The 19919-nt window shown below is 37.2% G+C and overlaps 1 protein-coding gene across 1 annotated transcript in view; it reads right to left on the reverse strand.

Annotated features, from left to right (window-relative positions):
- The window catches only part of THRB (thyroid hormone receptor beta), a 336813-nt gene extending 333786 nt beyond the window's left edge, over positions 1-3027 (reverse strand). Inside the window, exon 1 of the mRNA XM_042903309.1 lies at positions 2955-3027. The gene's annotated coding sequence lies outside the window, so the exon portion shown is untranslated. The remainder of the gene's footprint in view (positions 1-2954) is intronic.
- Between the last annotated feature and the right edge of the window lie 16892 nt (positions 3028-19919).

Genomic DNA, 19919 nt, shown 5'->3' on the forward strand with positions numbered 1-19919 from the left:
TTACCAATTAGAAAACAATACCTAACATCCCAAATATAGCTAAATAAAAAGTATATAATGCTCAAGAATAACCTTCAAAAATATGCAGGACTTATATGAAGAAATAATTTTTTTATCACGTCAAATAAGACTTGAAAAAACCGAGGCATATTGTGAAATGATTGAAAATTGTAAAGATACAAAATCCTTCAAAATAATTCATAGTTTGTATATAATTCTATGCAGAATACACCAGGATTTTTATAATCAAAAATTAATTCCAACATTTGCCTTGAAGAATGCTCAGATGATAATTGCTAAGGCACATTTAAAACAAAATAATGAAGGGGTTAGGGTTTGCCATATCAGAAATGGATATGTGTTATAGAAAATATAATATGATTCCCCTATAATAATCAACAGATTGTAAAAAAATAAAATAAAAAGAATGGATGGCCCAGATACAGAAATGTATTTGCCAATTTAATCAGAGATAGATTTAATCACAACTCAATGGAGAAAGAAGGGATTATTCAGTAAATGGTGTTGGAATAACTACTTGAATAGTTAAAAATTATATTTCTACCTCATATAATATGTCAAACTAAATTATGGATGAATTACATATTAAGGTAAAAAATAAAGTCATAAAGGATTATGAAAAATCTAGGTGGTTATTTATTACATATTGGGCCAAACAAAGAATTTCCAACCATACGTCAGAAAGCAGTAACATATTTGGCTGCAGTAATTAAACATGAAAAAAGTCATGTATTAGTACAATACTTCAAATTAAAAGGCAAACACCCAACTAGGAAAATAATTTCCAGAGATAGGACATATAAAGAGTTTAACACAGTGCATAAGCAAAATATTAACACCTCATTGATAAATGGGCAAGGAATATAGATGAACATGTTATATAAGAATTACTATAAATGTCCAATAAGTGCTGAAAAAAATTTTTAATGACTGATGCTTAATTCTACCAAGTGTGAGGAGAGACAGAAACTGAGACTGATATACTGCCAGTATAAGTGTAAATTAATACCTTTGGCCACATCTGAGAAGAACTATAAACATGTTCACATCCTTTGATTGCATCTACTATTATGTAGAAGCAAGAAAGAAAATGGCAAAAGATGAAATGCAAGGCTACATCATTTTTTCCAAGAGAAAGCATGAACATTCAGCTATAGTTGTACATCCAAAAAGTCCAACATTATACAGTCATTAAATAATCATGTTTTGAAGAATATTTAATGCCATTGAGAAAATGCTCCCTGTCAAGTGAACACAGGTAAGATATAAAACTATACCTAGACTATGGTCCTGATTCTGTAACATAATAATATATACAGAGAAAACAAATTGGGTAAGAATATGGCAAAATGTTGCAGTGGCTATCTCTGAATATTAGAGTAGTTAATCTTTATTTTCTAAAGTAAACATCAGAATGAAATTTATTTTGTAAAGAATGAGAACAAAACAATGATTGAGAAGAAAAACAAGAAGCTGGACCCATTGGACATAACCTCCTAAGGAAATAAAGAAGTCCGCCTTTTGTATCCCTCTCATTTTACGGCACAATCTCAGAGGGAAATGGTGGAGTGGATATCTCATAAACCACCTTAGATTTTAAAAGGAATCATCCTAGAAGCCATCTCTCCATCAGCTCGGGCTAATTCTTTCTTTACTCTTTCGACTCTGGCCTTTTCCCATTTAACTCTGCCAACCTCCACTTTCTTCCCACTCAAAGTCTGGCCACAATAAAACAATCCCAACATAGGAAGCAGGTCTGGGGGGAAAGTCAGCATCCTGAGTGATTATTGAGGGGAGGATGTGTGTTTCTGCAGAAATGCATTTTGCCTCTGCTAAATTATCATTTCACAACACTCTCCACCATGGAAAGACTTTTCTCAAAAAAAAACCCCTATACTCTTGAAAACTCCTGCAAAGCTACTGCAATGATGGTATCAGAAGTCCATTTATTCTTTATCAGCATAATTCAGGGGGTTTACTAAAACTCTTTCATCCAATCTCTCAGTGATATTCAGCAGATATTTACTGGGTATTCTCTGGGGTTAGAGGAAATATTGTGGGTGTGGGAGGCTGAATAATGGTCCCCAGAAATGTCCACATCCTCATCCTGGAACCTGGGAATTTGTTACATTACATGACTAAAGGAACTTTACAGATGTGATTAAGGTAAAGATCTTGAGATGGAGACCTTGTCCTGCAAAATCTGGATGGGCCCAATATAGTCACAGGGGTCCTTATAAGGGAAAGAGGCGGGAGAGTCAAGAGAAGGAGATGAAAAAAGACAGAAGCAGAGGTCAGAGTGATGGCAGCACCATCAGTCAATGAATTTGAGCACCCGAAAGAAAAAGCAAGCAAACAGATTCTCCTCTATAGTCTTCCAGAAGGAATGAAACCTGGCTGACCTATTTTGAACTTCTTATTATTCACTTAAATCTGGAGCCTCTCTTTGTGTGGTCTTACAGAAAATTTATCACCGTTAAAGCGTTTCTTGTTTTTGCCAGAATTTCCCAGTGTGTTACAATGAAGCAAATCCTGTGAGCTGTCCCACAATTCTAAAGAGTCCCCTAATCAAATGTGCTGTAATAACCCTCTTGGAAATCCACAACGTACTTTTGCGTATTAAAGACTAAGTAGACTTTTTCACCTTGTTTAATCTGGAATTTTCCAAACTTTGACCGTAGAGTTTTAAACCTCTATTTACATCAACATCATTAACAACAACAAATATTTATTGCTTTGTATAGCTGCCATGTGCCAGGCCCTGGTCTGGACCCAGGAACACAGAGAATGAGCCCATTCTTTAAACTACTTCATGGAGTTTAAACACGTTTAAACAAATTGATAGACTCTGCCAATCCCTATATACTTGAAACACACTGTTTGAAGTTTTTAGTTATCTTTATAGATGTGGTTTTTTATTTTTTTAATCTTACCCAACAGGAAGTTAAATTCCTAGAAAGCAGGTATATTTCTTTACAAGCCCATCTTCTGTAGCTCTTCCCTCAGGGAGCTAATATTCCAGTCAGTGAGATTTGCCTACATTCAAAAGAAAAAGGATATTTTGGGGAGAAAGATAGGGGATTTTTGGTATCTAATCTGACAAATAGATTAACATTGAAAGATTAAACGGATTGTCCCAGACTGTTTTACTGAAGCGTCCCTTGACTATATGTCAGAATTTCCTGAACAGTATGAATTTTTAAGGCCATGAAGGAGCAGTCACACTTGGGGTAACCCAGAGTTCATAGATAGAGTCTCCTTCTTCACTTCCATCCCTCCACCATTTCCCTCCCCTCTGATCTTATTCCAAGTCTGAGGTCTTAATGGTGGTATTTCTTTGACTTATAAAATAGTCTAGTGGTACAGTGGATGTTTTGGGTCATCACTGCATAATATTATCATAAGTAAATAATAAGTATTGTAAGTAAGTTAAAAGAACTTACAAGTAATTAGAAGTAAATAAATAATAAGTAATAATGTTAAATAGTATTAATTACGCCCCTACCTTCCCAAAGGGAATAAGGAACAGTTCAATATATACTGCGTTTCAGGCTTCCTGCAAATGCCTGATACCATTGTTCTCCTTGCAAAGTATTTTTTGCAACATTCCAGTCTCCCGTGATCATAGGAAACACGATTGTGCAAATGTTGCCTCTCCTTTTATAAGAAATCAAATAATTTTAAAACAGAGGTAAATGAAAACTTTTCAGCAACATATATTTTAATTATAAAATTAGGAAGAATAGCATCCCCATTCCAATTACTTTTCAACTCAAATCAATAGAACTTCAATTAACTATGTTTTTTAAATTCAATCAAGAAAAAAAATCTGAAGCATTTAAAGAATGCTATAAATTATAATACATTACCCTGAGAAAAACCCACTGATGCATTTTACATATTATTGAATATTCTTTACAATCTGCCATTCTGTAACAATTAACTAGGTTTAACCATTAAATAAAGAGAAAACAACACACACACACACACACACACACACACACACACACACACATTGAACTCCTGAACTTAAAATGATCTCAACAAATCAGACCGGTCTAAGTGAACTTTAGTAAACCTAGGGAGAGAGCTTTCTCCTGCCATGGCTTTCTTTGCAGTAATGGGGAAAGTTTAATCCTGGCGGGAATGTGTTTTGTTTTACCTTGTCCTGTTAATACATTAATTTTAAGTTCAATTACCAGCTGTCATTTTTCACTTATATAACCATTATGACACAGGGTTATCTTTATTTCTTCCACTTTACTTCTACTTATCCTGTGTATAATCGGTAACACAAAACCCCCTTCTTAGGATGAATGGTGGTGGTCCCCCTTAATGTAAATTTAAAGCGCTAAACACCAACACTCTAAGGACTGAGTTCTGGAGGGTAAAGGATGGGCAGGGATTGGGTGATAAATCACCAATGAAAGCCATTAGAACGTGTCAGTGATTAGTGCTCTGTAAATGGCAAGGGGAGTGGAAAGAAGGATTCATATTTCAGTTGTCTCCTAAATGGTATCACAGGATTTTGAACTACAAAGAGACAAAGAGTTGGTTCTTGCTGCCCAACAAGACTGCTACAGGTTTCAAAGAAAGAGAGTATTTGTCACCAAGACTACTTAATTCAGTAAGCATTTATTAAGTACCTACTGAATGCCAGTCACAAAGCCATAGGGGAAACTATACCTGCTTGCTTGCTGGGTGAAACTCCACGGAAGAGTAGTAGTATCAGCTTGAAGAGTATCAAGCTAGTAAATCATTCAGATGACCCAAACAGGACATAAATAAGTCAAAGGCAAGACAGATTAGTCAGGTCTCTTTCACTGATGAGAATTAGAACCCCAATTTTCAAGACCTAATCAAAAGAGGAGCTTTAGTGGAAGGAATCTGAGGCATCCTCAGACCGTGAGTAATTGCGCGAATCAGGCTGCCAAGATGCCCACAGCACCTCCATCTCTCAACTCTGCTTCTCCCTATTTCTTTCTTTCTTCCCAGTGACAGATGGCGTTTTCCATAAATATGGCCAATTTCAACCTGGCTCCTACCCGCTCTGGTGAACTCACCAGAGAATGCCTGAGGCCCACCCCATCATCCCTAATCACATGGACCAGCAGAACGCTGATGTCAAAACACATGTGAACTGTGCTTTCCTCATAGTGCTTCCCAATGTGCTTTTGAGTTCAAACAAGTGTTCATATTTTTTTGTGCAACTTTTTCTTGTTTAAAGTTTTAGTGGCATGTATAAATAACATAACACAATGAAAGCCATGTAATCAAAATATGTGTAGGTCAAAGACACTAGAATTCTAAGTTATATTTGGGAGATGGAACTATAAGTGATTTTTCTAATTCGCATTCTCCAAACGTTCTGTAATATGATTAATCTAATGATGAAAAATATTATTGCATATTTTAAATTATTTTTAATGTTTATAAATGCCTAAAATGTGTCTAATTCTGAGAAGTGATTAATATAATCTACATTTTGGTGATGAAAATAGCAATGTTTGCTTATAAAAGTTTTCTCTCTTTCGAGGTAAGAAAATATCAAAGATATATCTTCTCCTATATGTAATAAAATATGAAACTATTATTAATTGTGAACACCTTAGGACTTTTGAGAATTTAAGGAAAATCAAATTAACACTGTCACAATCTAATTTCAATGATCATCAATAAAAACAAGGGTATAACCTAACACCTATTTAAAAAATACTTGCATGTATGAAATAATCAGCATAACTACAAATAAACACAAGTCAGGGGTCAAAATGCTGTTGCAAAGTTCTTTAAAAAGCGTTTGCTGGTTGAATGTTATTTAGCCTTAAGTAGGAAGGAAATTCTGACACATGGTACAAGATGGATGAACCTTCACAACATTATGCTAACTGAAACAAGCCAGTCACAAAAAGACAAACACCACATGATTCCATTTATATGAAGTACTTAAGAGTAGCTGAATTCACAGGGACACAAAGTAGGATGTGGGTTGCCAGGGGCTGGCAGGAGGGGATACGGGGAGTTATTATTCAACGGGTATAACCTTTCAGTTTTGCAAGATGAAAAGTTCTGATGACGGACGGTGGTGATAGTTGCACAGTATAAATGCACTTAATACCACTGAATTGTGCATTTAAACATGGTCAGGATAGCAAAAGAGTCTCCAGCAAAATAAATAATTATTGCTCGATTCTGACAAAGGCAATACTAGCAAAAAAAGGTACAACAAAATGGAACTTTACAACATTGATAACATTAATGACCACCTGAGATGACTATATAATTTTCAGAGAAAAATGCTATCAAGTAGGAAAGCTAAAATACACAGATAAGCAGGTCTTTCCCTGGTTTGTTTCATCAGATGTGGGAGCAGCCTTAATATATATGTCCTTATTAAAAGAGACATGTTGGGGCATCTGGGTGGCTCAGTCGGTTGGGTGTCCAACTTCGGCTCAGGTCTGATCTCATGGTTTGGTTCATGAGTTTGAGCCCCGCCTCGGGCTCTGTGCTGACAACTCAGAGCCTGGACCTTGCTTCAGATTCCGTGCCTCCCTCTGTCTCTGCCCCTCCCCCGCTCGTGCTCTCTCTGTCTCTCAAAAATAAACAAACATTTAAAAAATTAAAAATAAATAAATAAATAAATAAATAAATAAAAATAAAATAGACTCGTTTACTTACACCCCATCTTGCCAGGACCACAACCTGGAAGTTCATTTCCTGAACTGAGATACACCCCATTACGCACCCACTGGTCATGAGCATACAAAACTTATAAAAAATAAAAATCTTGGTCCTTGAACGTTTACGACAATTTCACGTTGTCTGACTAAATATATGTTGAAATGGTCAAGAGTTAACAAGCCCAGAGTACAAAAATCTAATATTTAAAGGTCCTTTCAGAGAAGAACAGTCCTGCAGCTGGCTTTCAGAGGGAAGGAGAATGCAAGCTAGCAGATGACAGTGAAGGATGATGTGCCACCAGTTAAAAATAAATGACAGAGGAGCCCACACAAAGACAGGCCAGGGAGGTATGAATTTAGAGAATGGTGAACAAACCAGCCAAAAGAAGGTCAAGGACAAAAGTAAGACAGAAGGAAGTCAAAGCAGGTATGGCCTGAGTTTGAAGGTCAAGGCAGGTTCTGAATTTGGCAGAGGGGGAATGATGGGAAGGCACACGGCTGGCTACAGGAGCAACAAATCACTGGCTGCAAAGCCAGTCAGTGAAAAGCAAAGGAAAAGGGCAACAGGGAACCAAAAAGTCCTGTAGAAATGATGATTTCACACTCTCCAATATAAGCTACCTACACACACGGTTTAGTAGAGATATGGTGAACGCTGTATACTAGTATGATGGATTTTCTTTGCTTTAAACCTCATCCCCGCTGTTTTCATGGGTTCACATATGCACGACCCATTTCTGAGATAAAGGCAGGCCACTCTCACATTAGAATTGAGCATGTCACACCAATGCCACAGCACCCATTCCCAGGAACGTGCAATGGCCAATTGATAGAAATGGGCTTTTTGACAGGAAACTCCCAGGACCCAGTAACTCATGGTGGAGAACACCACCAGAGAAAGGATAGCAGTACTATATTTTAGCTCAGCAGGGAAAGTAACTCAATTGTTCTCCCTGATTATGAATAGACGAACGTTTCGTCCAACAGCTGTAGTTTGCAACGGAATGTCTTATGTTCTCTCCTGAAAACTGAGTCAGGTTAATGGTTTTCTGCGTGCTGCAGAAAACACACATTTATTTCACGTTTATTTTCACATTTTATTATTAGTATTTATTATTACTATTTTCACATTGTATTCACATTTATTTCAGAGAAGTAAGTAAAGATTTTTCAAAACGGGCTAGCCATTTTAAGAAATTTAAGACATTGGTCAGTTAAATAACACATATATATATACACACATATACATTTATATTTATATTTATATATGAGAATATCTTAAGTCAAATGAGGCTGAGATTTTTTGCATAAATGCTGGTTTTAGTAATAACTGTAAAAATGTGGAAAAAGAGAAGATTAAGTTTGGATGAAAAATAGGAGGTTAAAAAAAAGATACTAACTTGGCTTTTTGGTTCTTAGTTGCACTAACTGCTTTGATTCAAAACTATTGATTATAGAGGTTGAAATAAGACAGACATCAGAAGAATAACTGAGCAAAGGAAGGAAGGGAGGAGGAGAGAGGGAGGGAAGAAAGAAGGAGGGAGGAGAATTAGCTAGCTAGGTAGTTACTTAGGAAGGAAAGAGGAGGAAGGGAGGAAAGGAAGGAAGCAGGGAGGGAGGGAAGGAAGGAAGGGAGGGAGGGAGGCAACTAGACCTCTTTGAACAAAGCATCACAACTTAGTATTTAGTATTCTTACTTACACAATTAAAAATTTTGTCTAATTCTTTAAGAAATAACTTCCATGGATATACTGTACAACTGCAGCTCAGAGACCTTGCAATATTTACTCATAGTCCAAATAGTCTTTGCATTCATTCTTGAGAAATAAAGAGGGGATACTCAAAAAGTGATTCCTGCAGAGGGGTGGGTACCCGGACAGCAAGATCTACGTCAGACCCCGTATTTCCAGATTGGCAACCCTCACAAAAGCTGACTTGTCCCAACATTTACTCTGCCTTAAACTTTGAGTTTTAAGTTTCAGTCTGAAAATTACTTTCTTACAAAAAGTTATTTTACACTCTTACCTTTGTGCCTTTGTGTACACAGTCTACAATTTTTCTGCAGCATTCTTTACTTTTACTCTTAAAAGTGTACCACCTGATTTCTCATGGAGGTCTTTCAGTCTCAGTCATGCCAGCCCTGCACTCATTTTTCCTAAAAACTCAGAGATGGGTTTCTGTGTTCTGTAATAATGAACTTCATCCTTTTGTACAAATTAAATCAGGCATAATAAAGCAGTAGGTAAATGAAAAACTAGATTAAAAAACAAAAACAGAAACAACTGACCAATCTACAGCAGGCTCAGCTTTTTTGAGAGAGAGAGAGAGAGAGAGATTAAGGTGCATGCAGGCAACTGGTATGAAGGTCACCAAACAAAATGTTGCAATCTTAAAGTGCCATGGACGTGTAGACCATGTTCAGCAGCAGCTCCTTATTCGTGTGACTCTCTCTTTACTCACTGTAGTCAATTCATAAATGTACATTATGATGGCATGCTACATTTGCAGTAACATGTTTTAAAAATTAGGCACATTTTTTTCCTTTCAATTCCAATAAAAATTCTTAACGTAACTTTTTAAAATTTGGCTCCCCAGACCCAGCTTTCGTTAGAGGAGAAGTGACCTGCCAGCTCAAAATTCCATAAACGGTTTCTTCATGACAGATAGGAGCTTTGACAAATCTGTCCTTTAATTACTCACTATGTATCTGCTGACGGAGTTTAAATTACCAAATCGTTTTGGTCCGAAATTTTCGGATTTTCACAGGAAAGAGCTGAAAGTCAGAAGCTGCCACATGTACCGTATGTACCTTGAGCTTTCTAAGTCAAAGTCAGGAGGAAGCATTCCTTGTCCGGGGACCTCCATTCGTCTTCTGTCCGCTCCTGACCTGCTCTTTTCCTCTTGGCAATGACAGCTCCTTGCAAAGCAAATAGCTACCCACTCTGAAAGGAAATGCTCATCCTCTCAGTCCATATTGCAAGTGCTAAACAACCTTGAGAGTCATCTAGGGAGTGAACTAGGCTTGCAGCAGATAAGCACAAAGCCGACCTTTAAACCCCAGCCTTTAATAGAGCATTGGGTTATTTCACTGTGTGTTTGCTCAACAGTTTCAGGGTCACAAGGGTCTGCGTTTACTGAGGTGGGGCGAACCCGGGAACCTTGTTCCAGCTCCCACAATGCAACTGATAGAAGAAGGTTGGGGGCTGGGCTAGTAGAGGCCTCAACCCCCATCCCTAAGTGTACCCAGTATCACAGGCTGTTAGAACACATTTTTTAGCATCTAGAGATCATTGGAGGGCACAAGTTGGCTGACTGGCTCTTAGCTACCAACTTTAGAAAAAATGAGAAAGACTCTTGGGGACCCAGGAGTGGAAGATTTTCTTCTTTGCTTTCACCTTGTCACAGTGCCATACTGAGTCCTAGAGCTAGAGAGAAGAGGACAAATCAGTAATACCTGTCCTATCTTTGTTAAAAATATGATATTTTATTCATCATGGACTTTTTTTCACCAATTTTGACTTGTCAAAATAAGACATTGAAATGTTTATGTTGATTACTTAGTTTTTTGATGCCCAAGGTGAGTGAGGCCTTGTTCACCTCCCCCTAGTACTCGCCCTGCTCCGCACCTACCTCACCGTTCCTATCTTATGTCTGACTCTACAAATGGAAGCAGATCTAGGCAGGGTGTTGGAGATGCTTATAGTTGATGCAAGAAGTGGAGACGAGCCCAAAGCAGACAAGAAAAACATTAGTGAACATCTACCACATTCCAGGTTCTATGCCAGGCATTTATTTACATTCTTTCAGGTCCTCACCCGTGAGCAAGACATACTAAAATCCATTCAAGGAAGCTGAGGTTTTGAGAAACATGCTTCCTTCCACTTTCCTTCACCCCAGGAACTGGCCCTACAAATTACCTGGAATTCAAGACAGAAAACTGAGAGTTGTCCATGATCCTTCTTGAACCGATAGAATCTTACTGCCAACACTTCTGACTATCCATGGCCACCCAGCTTGTAAGTGGGGGAGGAAAATTCAAAAGATGGTCTATTTGAGGACAATCTCCATAGTCGTTGCCGTATTTGCCACCTCTCCAAAGCAAGTCACTGAATGTTTTGATGTGCCATTGGCCAGTCCAGGACAAGGCTGGATCACTTTCAAGTGCTGACTGTTCTGCAAATTTACTCAGTACATTGTAGTTTGATCTTGAACGCAAGCTCTATCTCTGGCCCAGGACACCACTCTGGGCACCAGATTTGAGTTTTCTCACATCTCCACTTGGATATCTCATATACATCTCAAACTCAGACATCTAAAACAAGATACAAACCATCATTTGGGAGCCTGGGTGACTCAGTTGGTTAAGTTTCCAACTTTTGATTTCGGCTCAGGTCATGATCTTGCGGTTCGTGAGATCTAGCCCTGAGTTGGGCTCTGCACTGTCCGTGCAGAGCCTGCCTCGGATCCTCTGTCCCCCTTCTTCTCTGCTCCTTTCCCACTTATGTTTTCTCTCTCTCTCTCTCTCTGTCTCTCAAAATAAATAAATGCACATTAAAAACAAAAAGATCCAAACCATCATCAAAACCTTTTCATTTACATAGCAGAAACAATACCAACACTTATTAAAGGGTTCACTATGTGACAGATATTCTTATGACGCATATAGTGCATTACTGACTCATTTAATTTTCATAACAACACTACAAGAAGATTCTTATTATTATTTACATTTTACTACTGAGAAAACGATGGCATAGAGAAGCTAATTTGCCCATGGTCATATAGCTTGTAAGAGGGGAAATTCGTATTTTAACCTAATCAGTCAAGCTTTAGAACACACACTGTTAACCATTACACCATATCTTCAAAATAATTTAAAATGCATCCATCATATTGGTTTTCCAGCACCCCATCTTTGCCCAAGCTACTGTCACTGCTTGCTTAAGCAAATTCAAAAGCCTCCTAAATGGTCATCTTGGTTCTCTTTCTACCTCATTTCCACACAGCAAAAAGCAGCCATGAGGGCTTTTTTTAAAGTTTACATCAGATCATGTCATTTCCTCTGCTAAAATCCTCCAAATCATTCAACTACTTTCTGAATAAAATTCAAACTCCTGAATGTGGCCTCCAATCTGTTATGTGAACTGAGGCTTCTGCCCTTTTCTGAGATATTATCTCTTACCATTTTCCACCTCACTTACCACCTGTCGCTCCCACTGGCCTTATCTTTCCTTGGACCCAGGAAACTCTTTCCTGCCTCCTGGCCTTTGCATATGCTGTTCTCCATGTTTGCAATGCTCTCCTCCTCCCCTGGCTGGCTTCATCTAATCCTCCATATGTCTCAGCACACTTCCCTGACCTGTTAGCCTAAAATAGAACTCCCTACTATTCTCTCTTAACACCTGTTCTTTTCCTTCACAGCAATTTAAACATGTTTAAGTCTAGATTTATTTGTATTTTTACTTGATTATTGTCTGTGAGCTCCATATGAGACAATCAAGGTCTGTTTTATCTACCACCTTACTGCCAGCACCTACCCCAGAGTCTGAAGTAGACAGTACAGTTAATTTTTAAATGAATGAGTTAATCCTGGGAAGCTCATAAATAATTAACATGATTGATTTTAGTAAGAGAGATCCCTAAAAAGAAAGAAAATATGTATACATATATATATATATATATATATATATATATATATATATGTATGTATATACATACATACACACACATATGTGTGTATATTATACTTCTTTGTTTCTAACATGTAAACAAAAATTATGAAACTAAATATTCAATCTTTGGAAAATACATAGGAGGTAATAAACAAAAATTCTAAGGAATGATTTTGAAAGACCTTATAGCATATCTAGCTTTTTAAAAGTTCTTGTGTTGTTATCATGACAATCCCAGTAAGATGGGAACCAAACTCTCAACTTTTCTTAATCAGAATACACAGTGGTGTTCTGTAACTATCAATGATAAGCTATGGGAGTTTCAATCACATATCTTTTGACTACTTGTTTCTCTTCATAACTTAGAGACTGATTTTTGTCATTGCTGCCAAATCTATCATCAGGAAATAACTAATTTTACGTTGTATGTGATTTTCTGTGATCCTGTTGTGTCATAGATGTTTTAGGAATAAAGATAGATTCTTCATGCCTCTGTATAATAGATAATTATTTGGATTAAGATCAAGTTACCTGTTCTTTAGGATTCCAACACTTCTAAAAAAGTAAATGAATGCATTCAAGAATGGAATTTGTATTTTATTCGGGACATATGGCCGAAAAACTTTGCAAATCATATATCTGATAGGGCATTTGATCTAGAAATATATAAAGAATTCAATAATATGAAGACAACACAATTTAAAAATAGGCAAAGGATCTGAGAGGACATTTCTCAAAAAAAAGATACAAAACTAATCAATAAGCAAACATATGACAAGATGCTGGACATCATTGGCCAGAAGGGAAATGGAAATCCAAATCCCAGTAAGATACCAGATAGTAATAGTCCAAAAAGTGGAAAATATTAATTGCTATTGATAGTGTGGAGAAATAGGAAACCTTATATTCTGCTGACAGGAATGTAAAATGCTGCAGCACTTTGGAAAACAGTCTGGCAGTTCTTCAAAAGGTTAAAAATAAAGTTACCATATGACCCAGCCATTCTACTCCTAGGTAGGTATATACCTAAGAGAAAGGAAACCATATGTCTACACAAAAACTTGCACATAAATGTTCTTATCAGAATTATGCATAATACCTAAAAAAGTGGAACAACCCCAAGTTCATCAACTGATGGATGGAAAATAAAATGTGATACGTCCATGTAATGGAATATTATCCAGCAATAAAAATAAATGAAGTACTGATACATGCTACATAACAGATAAACCTTGGAAATACTTAGTTAAAAAATCCAGTCACCAAAGACCATATATTATTTGATTCCATATATATGAAATTTCCAGACCAGACAAATTCATAGACAAAAAGTACATTAGTGGTTGCTTAGGGTTGGGGGTGAAATGAGGAGTGAGTGCTAACGAGTACCAGATTTCTTTTGGGGGTGGTACAAATGATCTAAAATTAGTGGTGATGGTTGCACAGCTGTGAATATATTTAAAAAACATTAAATTGTACACACGCTTTAAATGAGTGAGTTGCACGGTATATAAATTATATCTCAATAAGGCTGTTAAGAAAAATAATGGGATACACTTCTTACTACTCTTTAGAACTAGACCTATGTTTGGAATTTACAAGGGTGGGTATGGCTTAACCAAACAGTATCTATAATTTGCTTTCAAGAAAAGAAGATGAGTTTTAGATGCAATTTAAGAATTTATGATCTCCCTCTCTTAAAATTCCTAGTCTCTCATCTGACACTGTTTAGAGGCAGACTTAAAGTCCTTGGTTCAGATATATAGGTTTTTAAGAGTGGGGCAAGATGTAAAAGATGATGATTTTAGAGTAAGAAAAAACTAAGGCCCCGAGTGAATAAACACCTTTCCCAGGATTATAAAAGTAAGGAGAAAGAGAATCAGAGCTTTCCAGATTGAAGCTTTATTTTTAATTTTTCAACAGCACTATATGAAATGCAGAGCAGTGAATGGCATTTTCCAAAATGGCACCAGCCCAAAGTTCTACACAACTAAGTCTCATATATGGAGAAGGAATTCCACTCAATGTATGAAAAGAGCAAGGATGAAGTCCACACAGTGATTGCTTCTTCTTGATTCATTCCTTCAATCAACTTTGACCAAGTGTTTGTCTGTGTTCCAGGCACTGTGGGGATGAAGACTTGACTTTGTTTTTAAAGACAGCAGAGACTAGGAAGTTTAGATTCTGGTCTCTTTCTTTGGCATTGAACACAGAATGGCCACCTCCATCATCCATTCCTAAGTAGGGTTGGAAGGCATCGCAAATGGATATTCAATTTGATTTTGAACCCTGTCTTCAATCTTCCCAGCAAAACCTTTCTTTTCCCCTTTTCCCTTCTTGCCTCTGAGATCCTGAGAGATCTCACCCAACTTGGGGGCTTCAATTATCCCATGTGTTCTGCCAGTGCAGGAGAAATGTGAATTCAAAAAGTGATTTGGTTTCTCAGTGTTGCTGAGGGTTGAGAATGCAGCATGACTTCAGTTAAATCATTAATTATGACTCAATTTACTGTGTGCACACACAAGCGGGGGAGGGACAGAGAGAGAGAGAGAAACCTAAGCAGGCTCCATGCCCAGCACAGGGGCCCGAGGCAGGACTGGATCCCATGACGGTGATATCATGACCTGAGCCAAAATCAAGAGTCAGTCGCTCATATGATGGAGCCACCCAGGCACCCCAATTATGACTCAATTTAAAACACTGGTATCGTCATGATACTTGGAAAAATAATCAGACTAGTCAATCTGTTAGGACAGAAATTTTGACCTTACAATTTTTTACTTCTATATGCCTTTGCTACCTCCCCCTTTCCAATTTTCCTCTATTCAGAAAATCTAAACTGCCTAAGAAAATTCTGGCTTCCTTCCAAGGGGATATTTTATTAACAGGCAGAGAAGAGGGAACTGTATTATAAGATTCAGTGAAATACAGGATTGATTTTTACTACTGCATTTCGTCTGGCTGATGAGGAGAAATGGATGTGCCAGGCCTAGTGCTGGTTTAAGTGCGATGGAGAATGTGGCACTGCTGTTTTGACATCACTATTATTGTTCTACTCTCTGGAATACATTTTTTTTAAAGCATTCTATCAATCGCTTCACTGAATTTCTCTGCAAACTATTAACTTCTCGCGTTAAGTCGGTAAGAAAGAAAGCATACGGTCTTTTTAGATTCTCAGAGCAAGGCATTTAAAAATAAGTTGAAAGTGTTCATAAAGCTGATAGGAATGCGTTCATTTAATCTATGTTGGTTGTCACCAGATAGAAACTATCTCAAAAGGAAATCAGTTTCCTCTCCATTTTGTGAGACTATGAAATAGAGTTTTGTACTTAATAGTGATAAATGTGTATAAATATCTTCCTCTCATTCAGTAATCAGTTTGTATGCTCTCCAGTTGATTAATAATTCTCTTTCAGAGTTTTTATTCATTTGGCTCAGACAGAGCATTGCCTAGCCTACATAGAGAGTAAGGGGGCAAAGGCAGGGGATTGCGAATTCACTTAATTTCTAATTTGTCATTCTAGAAAGAGTTTTTGGAAAAAGAGGATGAAACTAGTGTAAATTGTGGGCTTTGAGGTTTTTAGGTGTCATAGATTTGCAAATCTCACCTAATTGTGTTACTAATCAGGCTTTATTGGACTACACAATATTTGGAAGAAAGTAGGGGAGAAAGGGAAGAACATCTCAGTAGAAAGGAACCTAAGATGCTTTCTTAGCCTATACTTTTCTAAACTAGCAGGACAGATTTCCCAGTGAGGAGATTTGCCTTTAGAGAAAGGTTAGGCACCGTTGGAAGCTACATGAGATCATCAGGGTCTTAATGGTAGCAATTATTCAGGCATTGCTTCGGTGATTTAAATCAGAACTTCTCAGGCATTGACGAACCACCTGGGCAACTGGTTGGCAGATTCTAGGGAGAGCCTGAGATTCTGTGTCTCTAATGAGCTGCTCTGGGGCTGGCCCAGGGTCCACATCTCAACAGTGAGGTTCTGAGAAAATGTAGCAAGGTAAAAGAAAAGAAAAACACTTTATGTCTACACCACAGTGGTCATGGTGGGCTGGTAATACCTGCCACACAAATGATTTCACATCATCTTTCGTCCTAAAAGATGAAGCAGCTTAATTTGGTTGACCACTCAGCTGTCAAGCTCTCTTCAGGTCTGCTTAGCAGAGCTCAAGACCCCATTACTCTCATAGAAGCCTGAAATTATGGCTTGCCATTTATATTCAATTGCTGTTAGGTATTACAAAAAGAGTAGCTTTATTCTCCCCAAATGCAATATCTTTGCCTTTCTGTGAGTTCAACATTTTCAACTCTTTCAGACCAGTCAATAGGATACTAGTTCATACATTGACTGCTAATAATTAAGCCTATTAGTTTCAATATCCCCCATCAAACCTTTTATAGATGGTAAAAGTGACTGAGTCGAGGCATCTCCTCCTTCCCCCACAGTGTAGCAAATGTTGTATCAGTAGCCTGCAAGAATGAACGTTCCTCTGTAAACACCCAACTTAAGCCCTGGGAGAATTAGACTCCTATTGGTCAAAAAGAAAGACCAAACTCCAAACCAATAACAGTGACATAACAGGAGAGAAGACATTTAGATGGAGCCTCAGATGTCCATGTGGAATGGCCTTTAATCCTCAAATATGTTGCATATTATAAATACGCTAAAAGAAAAATAATCAAGGTACCTAGTTTTATAGAAGTACTCATAATGTAAGTATTAATTGAGAATGTTATTTATTTGAATTGTGGAGGCACAGTGCCACATTTTTACTTTCAAAATACACTTCAGTAAATGGAAGAAAAGCATTACATTTTAGCCATTCGATTCTGAGACATTTCAAACAACATAGATCACACGGAGACAAATGTCTTACCAACTGTCCCCATTGCTTTGCTCCCGCTTCCCCTAAAAATTTAGAATGTGTTTCTATATACTTTAAGGAGATTCCATTTAGCACATGTTCCTAATGGGATTTTAGAATGTATTATCTGGTAAACTCTGTCATTCCAATAGCAAAATAAAAAAGTTAAAAGAACAGCCTTATCTATTGTGATTTATCTTTCTAAATTCAAGCAGAAGTTATTTCCTTTCTTGTTTTATATCACACTGGGGAGATAAATCAACTGTTTAAAATTATAAAGCTAACATCATCAGGAGCATCATAGAGTTTAGAGATGACCAGAAAAAATGCACTGAAAAACAACGTACCCTCAATTATTTGCATTAACGATGCGGGCAGGGACATAGAAAACTGTCAACCCACTGTGTTGGTTTCGTAATGTTCATGAGGTTTTTTTTGCACTAGACTTCCAGATTTCTTTTTATCTTCTTAACATGTTATGCAGACTAATATTTATATAATTTTCTTCTGTTCCTTTAACTTAATCTATTCTAAGTGGGAGGAACATGAATGTTTCACTCTGTATTTCATTAAGTAATTGTTGAGTATCTTGAGAGTTAGTTATTTGTCTGTGAGATCATGTCTGTGAAGTTATTTTGTAGTTAGGATTCAGTGTTAGTATTAAAATTTTTAGGGGTCCCCTCTAGAGCTGGCTGGTCTCAGAAACAAATGAGGAACAGGTGAAATGTGTAACAAATGCTTCCCGCCATCTCTGTTTCCATTTACTAATACTCTATTCCTGCAAAAACTGTCACAATTTTAGTTGGTAGGACTCCACGTGTTCCTCTTATAGGGTTATTGGAATTGCTGCAAAAGATTCCAGGAGATTGAACAATTATAAAGACCAAAAGGATACTGCTCAAGTGTAGGGGTTTTCAGGCTACAGACTGTGACTTCTGAAATTGATTAAAAATTTGCATTTATTTTCAAATATACCATTTTCTAGGCAACGATATAGGTTCTCCAATGGTTCCACAATCCCTAAAAGGTTAAGAACCACCACTAACAAAGAAATTTACACCAGCAAGGAAAAAATCCATCAGAATCACTTCGGAGAGCCTAGCCCCAGTTAAGTGAGGCAGGTCTGGGTTCAAGTCTGTATTATGCCATTCACTACCTATGCCATCTCAGGCTACAGTTCTTTTCTCTATAAAGTTGGGATAAAACTGGAGCTTACCTCCTTGAGCTGTTGTGAAAATTAAGTGTAATGTTTGTAAAGAGCTTGGCACATAGCTGACACCCTTTACATTCTCAATAAATAGTAGTGCTACTTCCATTTTTACCATTATTATTATTTGTTTTATTGGCATTATAAAAGACAATGGGAAGGCAGAGGCTTTATCTGCCAAGCAGTAAGGCAGATTATTCTAACACTTCTTGCACATGGCCAATAAAACAGTGGTGTGGCTAATTAGCTTAATGATTAAGTCATCTTTGACCAAGTCAGAGATAAACAGATTTGTTCTCTAAAGTGATCTAATGTTATTTACTTTAACTATAGCATATCTAATCTAGGGACATGACTTTGGGCTTTCAAGACTCACTAAAAATTTTTCCAAGAATTGTCTAAGTTATAGAACAACCATGATTTCTACACTCAAAGGTTTTCATACAGCAAAATATTCAAAGATTTTGTATTCAGCTACGGTCAAGACAACATGCTTCTTGTTGAAAAATCGATGCTTTTCTTAAATGAACATTAATGAGACTTAAAATATCATGGGCTATCCATAGCAAATTGATATGTAACTATTAAAAATAATTTTAAGGAATAATGTTCACTAACATGAAATAATGTTCATCATACATTAAGGGAAAAAAGCAGTGCACAAAATTATGTGAAGTCTCATCCCATTTTTTACAACAATGACACAGAAAAATGCCTGGAAGGAAATAAACCAACATTTCAATAGTGGGTGGCAAGATGATGGGTGAGTTTCTACATTAAACATCTTTGCTTTTGTGATCCAAATAATAATGAAAGGTATTCAAAATGAATGGTTAAAGATTAAAAATTTGTCAGCAGTGTGATATCCCAGGAAAGGTCCTAGATGACAAGGACTTGGGTTCAAGGCCAAGACATGGGCATACTGAAATGACAACCTTAGACAAGTTACCTCCCCTTTTGGGGGTTAAATATTGCTATCTGGAATAAAGAAGGTTTGAATAAATGATCTCCATGCCTCTTTCTAGTCTGACATTCTGGAATTCCAGAAGTATGGCCACATGTTGCAGAAAAGCTCTTTTGTTCTCCAAGCTAGCCCACAGATGGTAAGGGGTGCCACAGGGGTGACATTGGAATGAGGCCCTTCTATTTTCAAACTTTCCTGTGTTGTTGATTTTTTTTTAAGTTTTCTTCTCTAAGGTTTTGTTTTGTTTTGTTTTGAGAGAGAGAGACAGAAACAGCGCAAGAGAGAGAGAATCCCAAGCAGGCTCCACGCTGTGAGTGCAGAGCCTGATGCCAGGTTAGAACTCACAAAACTGTGAGATCATGACCTGAGCTGAAATCAAGAGTTGGATGCTTAACTGACTGAGGAACCCAGGTGCCCCGAATTTTTTAAATAATAAGGATGTTATTCCTTTGATAATTGACAGAAATAAAGGGAAAAAATCATTTGAAATGGGTGAGGGGCTC

The sequence above is a fragment of the Panthera leo genome, chromosome C2 (assembly GCF_018350215.1).
Source record: "Panthera leo isolate Ple1 chromosome C2, P.leo_Ple1_pat1.1, whole genome shotgun sequence".
Classification (NCBI taxonomy): Eukaryota; Metazoa; Chordata; class Mammalia; order Carnivora; family Felidae; genus Panthera; species Panthera leo.